This window comes from Atta colombica, unplaced genomic scaffold (genome assembly GCF_001594045.1).
Source record: "Atta colombica isolate Treedump-2 unplaced genomic scaffold, Acol1.0 scaffold5, whole genome shotgun sequence".
NCBI lineage: Eukaryota > Metazoa > Arthropoda > Insecta > Hymenoptera > Formicidae > Atta > Atta colombica.
Genome location: NW_017259539.1, coordinates 448660 through 461153, shown reverse-complemented (window position 1 = coordinate 461153; position 12494 = coordinate 448660). Strand labels below are relative to the sequence as shown.

The window sequence follows — 12494 nt, the reverse complement described above, 5'->3', positions numbered from 1 at the left end:
TATATATATATATATATATGCTACGTATATCTTACATAGATATTTAATCTATTGAGAATTATCTTGTATACATCAATGTTATATCTAAATATTTTGGATTTATTGTTGTAATCTAGGTCACCAAATACAACTATGGAGAACAAAAAAAGATTGTGACTTTTATTTTGAAACCTCCTCTGAAATTTCCGATCGATTAATCAAGTCTATAAATATATATACTTACAAAGGTAAAAAAAGATTAAATAAATGTGTTTCTCGAGTACTCAGTACGAGACTTTATTCACAAATGAAGTAGAAACATACACATCTAGTACAGGTGGCGCCACACGAACAATCATAGAGTTTGCGTCATTTAGATTATATTTTATCCTCACTATCTAAATACTACAAACTGTTTATATTCAGCCTATCTAGAAATTTGTAAAGTTTTTCAGGACTCCTTTAGTAAAAATATCTGTTGGTATATCAGTGATGGTAAATATTCTATCTTTATTAACTTATTTGAAATCGCTTCTCTAATAAAATAATGTACATTTATCTATATGTTTAGATCTCTTGTGTTGTTGATACATAACATTTACTAACAATTTGCATAGCATTTGTGCTCTGATTATCATTAAATAAGCGAATACAATATGAATCTCCCGTTATTTCTTGTAATAAATTTCTTAAATAAATGGCTTCTTTATTTGTTTCGGAAATAGCCATGTACTAGACAGGGCGACTATCTTTTGCTTAGTACTTTGAATGAAATCACTGAACTAAAAAACTTGAGGCTCCTGACTAGTCGGCGGCCATGTTGGAATCGTCAAAAACGAGGAATGACACATTAATTTATGTTGCCATTTTTAAATAAAGACAATTTGAATAAAACGAAATGACGAGATCACTTGTAAAAATCGATGAACTTCCTTTCCTCCCTTGACAGTCAATAAACGGTTGTAAAAGGTACATAAAGTGAGCCTATATTCGGGCAGAAACACACGGTCCGATAGTTGAAACGAGTAAAATATACGCTTTTACATATAAAATTCTAAGATAACTTTAGTTTTCATCGATAATTACTTTGATAAATACGAGACAAGTCACATTTTCACAATTAAGCAAATAATAATGAAATGGCACGCAACATAAATTTCGTCGTCAAAACGTCATTTTTCTACGTCTGTAAGTTCATTTATCGTGATGCGGTGCTGTAACACACAAACAAGCATGAGCCTATGTCCGTGTGTTCGCCTGCGGTTCGCCAAAAGTGAATGAGACAGCGAGCTCCTTCTTACACTTGTTTCAAGCGAAAATGCTTTCTCGGCAACCTCAGCCTTTTTTCACCTGCTCGGCGATCCTAGGCATCAATAAGGGGCGAGAGAGCATTCTAAATAACATATAAGTTTTAATAAATTGTAATAATATTGTATCCCTCCCCTTAATCCAGAATAGTATAAATTAAAACGTTGTTGTTACAACACAACAGTTTTGCGGGATATTTAATAGTTTACGATTTTTCTCGTTATATAGTATATATAGTATACTCCTCTTTCATAAACTCGAGTAACAAGAATAATTCAGTAGAAGTAGAATTTTACCGGAAAAAAATTATAAACCAGCATTTCTTTTCACAAAAGTCTCGAAAGATCATCAGAAACGCGTATGTTTGAGACTCGAGACTTGTGAAGAAAATATGCGAAAAAAAATCGAATAGTTGCAAAAAGCAACTTTTTCGCTTATAACGAAAGATATTGATTGTATAGAAAACAATTCGGTATAAAAAATATAGGTAATTCGAAATACATACAAAGCGAGACATGAAATATTAAAATCGATTTATTAGTTCAGTAGAAAAATAATAAACACCGATAAAGATCTTTTTTTTCACTCGCTCTCTGTTAAGATTTAAACGCAAAGCTTTGAAAATCTCGTAAAATGTAGTTCTCATAATGACGAACAAATCTAGCCTTAAATAAGCTTGAAATGTTCATTAGATTTTGCAAAAAGCCATTTGTTCACTAAAAACCTGTGGAAAATTTAATTTCTTCATCTTTGAGCAGTCGCAATTTACAGGAGTGATTTTTCTTCTTCAAGAGTTGCACTATTACGTATACTTAATAACAAAATGATTTTTTGTGGATAAACTATTATAAAACGACTTTAAAAAGTAGATATTTTTTTCCGTATAAAAAAATGGAAATAATTTCGTTAATATGCTTCATATGAAATAAATAGCTTCATGTGAAGTATTCGAAATCTGATCTCATTTTTCTATAATATAAAAAATTTTCTATAATATAAAAGAATATAAAAAAAAGATTACTCTCCGATTATTAGGAGCCGACATAATAATTTTTTTTTTTCAAAAAATCATTGTGGCTTTAGTTTTTAAGATTAAGAGTTCCGTCTAGCACCAATTTGTCAAGGAAGAATTGAATTTGCTGAAATTTGTTGAAAAATTGTCGAATTTTTTGCTACCGAAAAAATTTATTTAAAACAATTGGAAAGTTGAAGAACGCGAGCGAGGCAGTGCGCCGGGCGGAGTGAAGGAAGTAGGGTTGATAAAAAACGTGTTTTTAAAAAAAAACAAAACATTCAGTTTTTTATTTAAAACAATTTTTTAATGTTCATATATGTTTTGAAACAGCTTTAAAAAAAATTATGTTTAAAACCAAAAAAACATCTTTTAAACATATATTTATTATATTTTATTATAACGCATTTTTACTTTCAAATTCATCATATTTTGAAACGTTTCTAAGGTATATTTTAGCATTTAATTGCACCTACTTCCTCATTTTTCTTAAATTTGAGCGTATTATAAATATATATATATTTGATAATGTGTTATTTATTATTTAATATTTTATTTGATTGTATTTTAAGTTATTTATAGCATTTTACTAATATGATCCTTTATCCATATTGATTACTGACGGTTTCTTTTTTGATATTATTTCTTGAACTAATAATTGTAGTTTAATATTAGTCTATAATTTACGTTATTATAGATTTTTATAGGTTGCTGAGCTGATTATATACAGAGTTTGGAAAATAATTTTTCGCATAGGCGTGCGAAAAATTTATCATTATTTCTAAATACTCTGTATACATAAAGTTATATGTATACACGTATATTGTTGTACCGCTCAGAATGCAAGGATACTATTTATAGAATTTACGGGTCAGCCGTTAACCAGTCGTACCGTCAAGGTACGATTTGCTCAGGGCGTGGCAGAATCACAGATTGGACGCGATATCGTTTCGAGGCTCGAAGTCCTTCAATATAGTCCTTAATATAGGCCAGCGTATAAGAAGTTTTATTTCCACTTACGAATACTCAATGTGTTACAATTTTATGATGTCTCACAATAGCGCTCGCAGTAACGGAGATTTTCACAGTAGTCGTATGTCTTCTTGACTTTTTCGGAACGGCCCAAGGTGTTCGAGGCTTACGCTTTTATATTTACAAATTAAGCCGAATTAATGCGTGGTTGCATTTTAAAATAAAATATATAATCGGTTTTGAAATCAAAAGTAGATGACTTGGTTTGTGATGCTTTAACTGCTGTTAAGAAATTCTGTAGACGTAGATTTTGGATATTTGGATCATAATATCCCTTCCCTCATTGAAAAAAAAACGAAAGTTTGACGTTTTCTATGAAAATCTTTCTTTTTTAGCGGGATTTATTACATTCGTCCCATGATTCTTTCGTTTGTTGATAGTATATATTATTACAGCAATCATAATAATTAATATAATAGTACTATTCGAAATTGTATATATAATGGGTTGCGGCAGAAATGATGAATCTCGTGCGTTTTTAATTCTGCTGTTACATCTTGTAATTTGATGCTTAGATCCATTAATTCCGTCGGATCGCGAATAATTTTTCTTAATTTTACTACTTCCAGTTGGTTTAAGTCTTTATGCTTCAGCTGCTTTCGCAAATGAGTTAAATTGTACTCTGATAAGCGAGTTTGAAGCGAGGTTGTAGCTTTGCTGATTCCTATTATTTTTACAGTCATGTCCGCAGTTGTTAATTTACATTCTCCGTATAGCGCAATTTGTCCCATTCTTACAATTTTCATTCTATATTCCTCGCGATTTTTACAGTCTATAGTAATTGTTTATTCATAACGGATATAGCCATGCTCATTGATTTTCGAGGGCTATCCATATGGAATGATTAGATTTAATACCAGGTAAATGAAACCGGAATTTACCAATAGATGGCCATAACTGTCAATGTTGCCGTCAGACGGCGCCATTTCCTTGTTCTGACATCTGACAAAGATTTTCAATTCACAATACAAATTTCATACAACAGCATAGTTTGTAACGTTGAACATCGAATTTTGTGCCTGAAAACTACAATTTGCGGACAGCATTGATTTTCTGTATTTGAAGAAAACTGCTGCAGAATCGCATCGAATGCTTGTCGAAGCTTATGGTGAGCATGCTCTTGGTAAATCACTGTGCTTTGAGTGGTTTAAAAAATTCAAAAGTGACGATTTTAACGTGAGAAACGAAGAACGTGGAAAACCACCGAAAAAGTTTAAAGAGCATTAGCATTGTTGGATGAAGATGACGCTTAAACTCAACAACAACTCGCGGATCAATTGAATGTGACACGAGAAGCCGTCTCCATACGTTTGAAATCCATGGGAAAGATCCAGAAGATAGGAAAATGGATTCCACATGAACTGAATGAAAGACAGCAGGAAAATCGAAAAACCACTTGCGAAATGCTGCTCATCAGGTACAAAAGAAAGTCATTTCTCCATCGAATTGTGACTGGCGATGAAAAGTGGATATATTTTGAGAATCCCAAGTGTAAAAGATCATGGGTAATTCCAGGCGAACCATCGACATCGACTGCAAGGCCAAATCGCTATGGACGGAAGATAATGCTCTGTGTTTGGGGGGATCAGAAAGGTGTGATCTATTATGAGTTGCTAAAACCTGGCGAAACCGTTAATACTGAACACTATCGACAACAAATGATCAATTTGAATCAAGCTTTGTGTGAAAAACGACCAGAATATCAAAAAAGACAACACAAAGTGATTTTGCTTCATGATAATGCACCATCACACACAGCAAAACTGGTCAAAGAAACGATTTTGGCATTTGGTTGGGAAATACTTTCGCAAGCGGCTTACTCATCAGACTTGGCTTCGTCCGATTACCACTTATTTGCATCGATGAGACACGCACTTGCTCAGCAGCGCTTCACTTCTTACGAAGATGTACGAAAATGGCTAGATGACTGGTTTGTTGCTCAAAAGAGCAACAATTTTTTGACGTGGCATCCACAAATTGTCAAACAGATGAAAAAAATGTATAGCTACCGATGGGCAATACTTCGAATAAAATATTTTTCATCATTTTCATGCAATAAACGTGTATTTTCTATAAAAAAATTCCGGTTTCATATTTACCCTATATCGCGTGTGTACACAATATCTTAGAATTACAATTTTGCACATTTGAATTTCATATAATGAATTTGTGTTTTCGTGGTACATAGGATTGATATGTTCGCAGATATAAGTATAGTCAATTTATTTACATCTTATGCTTAAATTTTCACATGTTAAAGTCATATAATACTGATTTTCGCACTGATACCTACCTGATACTGATATCTACAGCTATTATCTGATTCTACTTCAGTCAAAGTGAATACATTATCATAGTTGGGTATGGATATGACCTTGAGTATCTCATATTTCAGATAAGAGATTAGAGGGAATTTCAAAATGATGTGTATATTTGGTTCGTCATAATACGCAGATTATATATATATTTTCATCTTCCTTCTATTCTTCTTTATTCTATTAGTGTTCGATAAATACTTTTAGGCGATTGACGTATACATTTAGTTTTTTGTCCTATTTTTATCTTGTAATTGACAGCTAATAGTTTCTCGATAATTTCGGTCCTGTCCATAATGAATCTAATTTTTTCGACCTCTTCACAGAGTTTCATCGTGGAGCAATATAATACCTTGTCTCCTAGTTTGTTATATATATATATAAATTGGGTCTTTTAATAGGGACGCTCGAAATTTGTTAGATCATAGTAGCCATGTTGTTAAAGTGACATTTGTCAAATTTGTTGTGAATTGTTTAGTAGTGTATGGCAAATCACCATGGAAAGTCATAGTGTTGAGTAACGTGTGCAAATCATAAAATTTTATTATCAAAATCAGTGTTCCGTTCGAGAAACGTTACGCGCATTATGTGATTTTTATCCTCGCCAAAATCGTCTTGCCGAGTCGACTATTCGACGTTTGGTGGCCAAATTCGAGTCAACCGGTTCTATAAATAATCAGCCAATACCAGTACGTCGCCGAAACGCAAGGTCTGCTGAAAACATCGCTGCTGTGCGTGAGAGTGTACAGAAAAATCCAAGGTGGTCAATTTCTCGTCGTTCACAAGAACTTGGTCTTTCTGCGACTTCAACTTGACGAATTTTGCGTCGGGACTTAGGTCTACATCTCTATAAAATCAACTGACCCAGAAACTTAAGTTAAACGACTATAGATAACGCCGTGTGTTCGCTGATTGGGTTCTGGAACAATTGGAAGTTAACCCAAATTTCGCCAAACAAATCATCTTTAGCGATGAGGCCCATTTTTGGATGAATGGATAGGTGAACAAGCAAAATTGTCGAATTTGGGACGATACCAATCCACGCGATATACCAGCTCCAAATGCATCCCGAGAAAGTCACTGTTTAGTGCGGATTTTGGTCTGGTCCGTACTTCTTCCAAAACGAAGCGGGTGTTGCCATAACCGTCAACAGCGAGCGCTACAAATCGATGATAAGCAACTTCTTAAAATGGATGATATGGATACCGATAACATGTGGTTCCAACAGGATGGCGCTACGTGCCATACACGCATGCTACGATGGACATATTGCACGAGCGATTTGAGGGCATGATTATCACGTGAACTGGCCACCGAGATCGTGCCTTTAGACTTCTTCCTTTGGGGCTATCTTAAATCGCAGGTCTATACGAATAAACTGCAAATAATTGATGCTCTCAAAGTCAACATAACAAACGCCATCCAGCAAATTCAGCCAGATTTATGCGAGAAAATCGAAAATTGGACCGCCTGAATACGTGTCACCAAGCGAAGCCGCGGCGGACATTTGAGCGACGTTATGTTCCATACTTAATGCCATAAAATATTCTTTCAAATAAAAAAAAATTGAGTGGATATCTCACACACAACTTGTTTTATTTACATTTAAAAATCGAACGTCCTTATTGAAAGACCCTTTATATGCTCTAAAGCGGGGAACACAGACTCTTGCGTAACGTATAACACATAAAGCATAAAAAAAAATTCAAGCAATCATAGTTCTTTTTTTGGAAAGGAAGAAAACGAAGGACTTTGATTGATTCAATTTCTTATTACGTGTTATGCGATATGTAAAGGACTTCACACAATAAAAGGAAATCATGTATTGTAGAATACACAGTTTCTGATAGATTGAAATTCTTATTTTCTATTCTCTGTTCCTTTTATTGTGCGGAGTCCCTAAGTATACTCTCTGCCTAAAGCGAGAAACACAGACTCTTGCATAATGCATAACACGTAATGCATAAGAAAATAAACTAATTAAAGTTCTCCGTTTCCTTCCTTTCCATGAAATAAAGAACTTTGATTGGTTGAATTTCTTATGCTTTATGTGTTATGCGTTATGCAAGACTCTGTGCTCTCCGATTAAGGGGATAGATTCATTTAGGTTGAAGAATTGAAGAGGAGCACAAACTCTTGCATAAAATGCAAACTCTTGCATGAAGCATAAAAACTAATCAGAGTTCTTTATTTTATGGAAAAGAAGGAAATAAAGGACTTTGATTGGTTCATTTTCTTATGCATTATATGTTATGCAAGAGTTTATGCTCCCTGACTAATTCGTCAGGTTAATTTATTTTGGCTAATTCGTCAAGTTACGTTAATTCTGTCGCACTATTTGTTTGATGAATTTATTACATTTGATATTCATTGCTATCGACAATGCAAATGATGATTAGGAGATTATAAACTCCTCGAATAGAAAAAGCGTATCTATTTAGCTTATGTTTCTTACGTTTCACAACGTGTCAAGCTTAGATAGCGATCTTAAAATTTGATGGAAAAAATGGCGTCTGCTCAGTAAATACGTTGAGTATCGGATATTGATGACAGCGCATTCAGCAGCTTTTCAGTGAATCGTTGTACAATTATTGCGCTTGCTGAACGTAGCCACTGGCCTAGTTTCCACCGAGGGTGGCCTAGTTTAAACCAGATCAAAATGTAAGAACCAACTACAGTCAAGCATGTCGTTCGACTGTAACAGGGGAATACTCGATTGCAGTTGATTAGCTACGCCGCCCCAAGCGTTTACATTCTCATTATCCACAGCACTTCGATAATTTGTTTTGAAGCGGGGAGTCTTGTCACAGCAGCGGTAAGGTGCAGACGTGTCTGTCCCTCTAGTCCCAATATTGTCGAGCAAGTCTGCCGCGAGAGTTTATAATTTTGTAATTTGTTGTGTAATTTTGTCCATCTACCCTTTTGAGGGCATCTTTGTACTTTAGCTCATTGTTCTCGTTGTTAGCAAGGCAAGTAGCACACATAGGAATAGCACACCAGTACAATTTCATTTCCCATCTCCCCGCATAGTGAGCAAGTTTCACAAAAATTATTGCTGGAAAATATATGTACAAGGAAGCGAGTGAATTGTGACGACGAACTTTCATCTAAACAAAGTCGCATCTAGTGTAACGATTGCGTTAGAAAGTGCTAACAGGAATACAAACCTCGAAAATTTTGGAAGTCTAGCTAACGCAGTCGTCCCCATGATCTTTAAGAATACAACCCCAATGGATGAACAACAGAGGTAAGCTAAAAAACGGCCGCTACGAAACTTTGCAGAGGAGCTCTATTCAAAGCGTGCAAGAATCGCCCGCCAAAAAGTGCACAAACGTAAAGAATTCCAGCATGACGTCACACATGCAGGCAAGTTCTAATGTAGACGACAATACAAATCAGTCAAGTCAGAATATGAGTAACAGAATTACGTCGCGCTATGACACACGTGATATTGGCCCGTATGTAGTGTATGTCTATTCTAATAGTCGAGATAACATATACATTCCACACTTATCAGCAGAATAATAGTTAAAACCGCTATACCCGATATTCTCGAAATTAAGAAAATTGGTAATGGAAAAATACTAGTAGCAGTTAAAACTGCCATGGGAGTCAATCGTCTCGTGGAGAATTCTACTTTCGCAAAGCACAACCTAAAAGCTTTCAAGGTTCTTAAAACCGGGATAATACAAGATGTCCCTCAGTAACTTGAATTAGATATACTTAAGGAAGCTGTGGAATCACCAAAGGCCAAAATAATAAACGTCCAGAGATTAAATCGAAGGAGTGCTAAAGGTGATAAAATCGAATATGTTCCATCTAGAATAGTTCATATTAAATTTGCAGGACAAATATTACCGCAGAAGTATTCAAATATTACCAAGACGTATTTATTTTTTTAAGATTAGGCACGAAGTCGTCCATATATCCCCATGCCAAGGATATGCCATCTCTGCTACAGGGCCATGATTCATGCAAAAGTACCTTTATTATGAACACTTTTATACTAGTTCCAAAAAAACGTGGTTTCATAAAGTCGCTCTGTTAAAAAAAAAATAATCCTTGTTAACCTAAGATCGAATCATAAATATTAATGAGAGCCTTCATAGAATCCAAATATAGTCACCGGTTTGTTCCTATGAGAATCTCCAAACAATTAACCATCTCCTGTTCCATTGTGAGAAATTTAATCTGAATTCATCTCCTATCCATAACTATATATTATATAGTATATTATTAATAAATTCCCTGATTCTTCCCCGACCTTCTCCCTGCCCTTCCTCCCCTGTCATTCCCTTTCCTCTAAACTGTGTCGCCTGCTATTGGCTTATGAAGGCCAATGAGTTTTTCTTTTAGACCCACTTTGCTCCCGTTATGCCCCGATCGCATTGACTGATGCAAAAATATCACATGCGCGTCTGCGAGATAGTGACTATGGTAGACTATGGTAGTTCGTCGCTGTTCCATAGTTGCTCATCTGTGCCGATTAAATAAACTACGAATTGTGCATGTATGTCGGTGCAAATACTGCAGTTCGTGGCCGACCGCACGGAGGAAAAGGACCGTGAGCACCGAGAGCAATTGTATCGAGGCGGTAGCCCGATATGTAGGTAATGACGGGCGGCGTGATAGTGCCCCGTTCTCTGTCCGATGGCGCTGCACTGTAACAGACGTCACATAGGACGTCTTGGCTAACTCGATTTATATAAATCTGAGGCAAAGAGAACTAACAAAGTTCGTCACGAACTTCAGGCATATGAATCGCTACGATGTTATCTTGCACGTTATGCGCCCTTTTCGCATATGCTCCGGCACCGGGATACATAGCTCATCACACTCAGATATAGCGCAGTGTGTTCGAATTGTTCGTGGTTTCGCGCTGTCATTGGTCACACAGAGCAGAGACACGTCGCGCGGTGATGACGCTGCGCGTCCAATATGGCGGCCCGATCTTCACGTAGCCAAAAAAATGCTAAACGCGGTTGTGAATCGATGCGCTAAGTTGTTTTATTTTAACCATCTCGTAGTCCCTTGAGCCCAGCGGCTCGGATGCTTCGGAGCTTCTATCCAACAACAGCGTGCCTTAAAGATTCCTTATGATCTCACGTGATGGTTGGCACGGCTTGCTTCACTCGCGATTTGTTTATCGCGCACAATTAGTCGAGGGAATGCAGCGAGGAGAGGGACGTAAATAATTTGCATTCGGATTTACAATTCGTGTGTAAATTTATTATTAATGAGGGTCCTTACAATTCTTGCCCACATAGTTAGGCTCATATAAAATAATAAGGCTCATTAGCTGTTACTATTACTACGAGATGATTAATTACAAAATAATTGAGTTTAATATCGGACTTCTGGTAGGATACGTAGTTGATTATTAAAATATTACCCAACGCGCGATCTCGAATTAATCCAAGGATGAACGCGAAATGGAAGGGATGCGAGATAATTAATTATGTTTAATTAAATTCACTTGTAACGAGCTCAAAAGCATACGCATTTATTATGTATTCTAGAATTATGTGTTAAGGTAACTTAAGAATAGTAGATTAATGAGATATTGCGAACTGCCCCAAGAATTCAAGGATGTGGAAGTGCAGATTTAGTAAAGTACGAATGAATGGAAGTGTGAATTGTTAGGATTCGAGATTTGGAATTGGATAAAAGAAACACGTGGCTTACACAAGCTAGCAGCGGGAGCTAGCCACGGCATCTTGACCGCTCGGTTGGAGTCCGGATTCAGAACGAAAGAAGCTTCCTTCTGCAAAGAGTAGCGTTCCTTCCTCCTACTCCCACGCATCGGTTGTGCAATCAAGGAGGGATGATTCTTAAGATAGCATTCTCATGTAGCGACGCACTCGTCGCTGCGACGCTCGCTTCCTGGGTGAGCGATATTTCGAGACACAGGTCAGCGATGAAAAGGGAAAAATGCCGATGCGGACGTAACACAATTCTCCTTCCTCTCTTATGGCGTGCGGCTTATTGCTGGGTGGCAGCAGACTTCTGAAAGCAAGGGAGGGCAATCATTTCGATTGAAACTCTAGCAGACTGGTAACCTCCTCACAATTTATAACTAATACCGCGGACCTCAGTGACTCTCAACCTATGGGTTGCTGGCCAACACACCAAGAAGAAAATATTTTGAAGTGTTGCGGATCATGACAGCTTTCCTAACCTGTATAGTCGTCAGCTTTAACTTAAAATATCTCAATTCGCGGAGCAGAGTGACACTTTTCTTGTAGATTCTTCATTTTCATAAGAAAACGCATCGATATATTTTTATCAAAATTTGAGTGAATCGAAATATCTTCTTTACCATATATTTTTTTTAATTATAAAAAAAAAAGAGATGATCAGAGTTGCAATACAGGAAGTTGGAAAGGAGTAAGAAAGATATAGATGCTAAGACGAATTATGAGGGCAAGAAGAAGCAAGATAGAGACGAAAGGACTTGAGAGAAGACTAGAAAGAAAGGGAATGAGATATCGGTGAGAAAGGAAAGATGCTAAATAAGAAAAGGGCCTGAAAGAAAATACGGCATAATAAAAGACTTTACTATTTCTCCGTCCAATTTCTTTTTTCTTGGAAGAAACTTGGAAGAAACTGTTTTTGCAAGATCTTTATCTGAGATGGTATCTGGTATCATTTTCATATTTGACACGTCCTCTAACAGATAGAAGAAATGGCATTTTGTCAATATTAAGAATGCTATATTTAAAGTTTTGTTTTCACTTTAAATTTATCAAGAATTTTACGATCTTTACATCATACTTCGAATCTAAATTTAGGAAAAAAAAATCTAAATAGAGAGACGAAACTTTTACTTTTAAACAAAAAAATGTCAA

At 36.0% G+C, this 12494-nt stretch overlaps 1 long non-coding RNA gene across 2 annotated transcripts in view; it reads left to right on the top strand.

Moving 5' to 3' along the window:
* Positions 1-11512: 11512 nt before the first annotated feature.
* LOC108691701 overlaps positions 11513-12494 on the top strand; it is a 6688-nt gene continuing 5706 nt past the window's right edge. The window contains exon 1 of one of the 2 annotated variants that reach the window (XR_001931935.1): positions 11513-12137. This is a non-coding gene — a long non-coding RNA (uncharacterized LOC108691701). Of the gene's footprint in view, positions 12282-12494 lie in introns of both variants that reach the window. The other variant, XR_001931934.1, reaches the window with a different exon arrangement.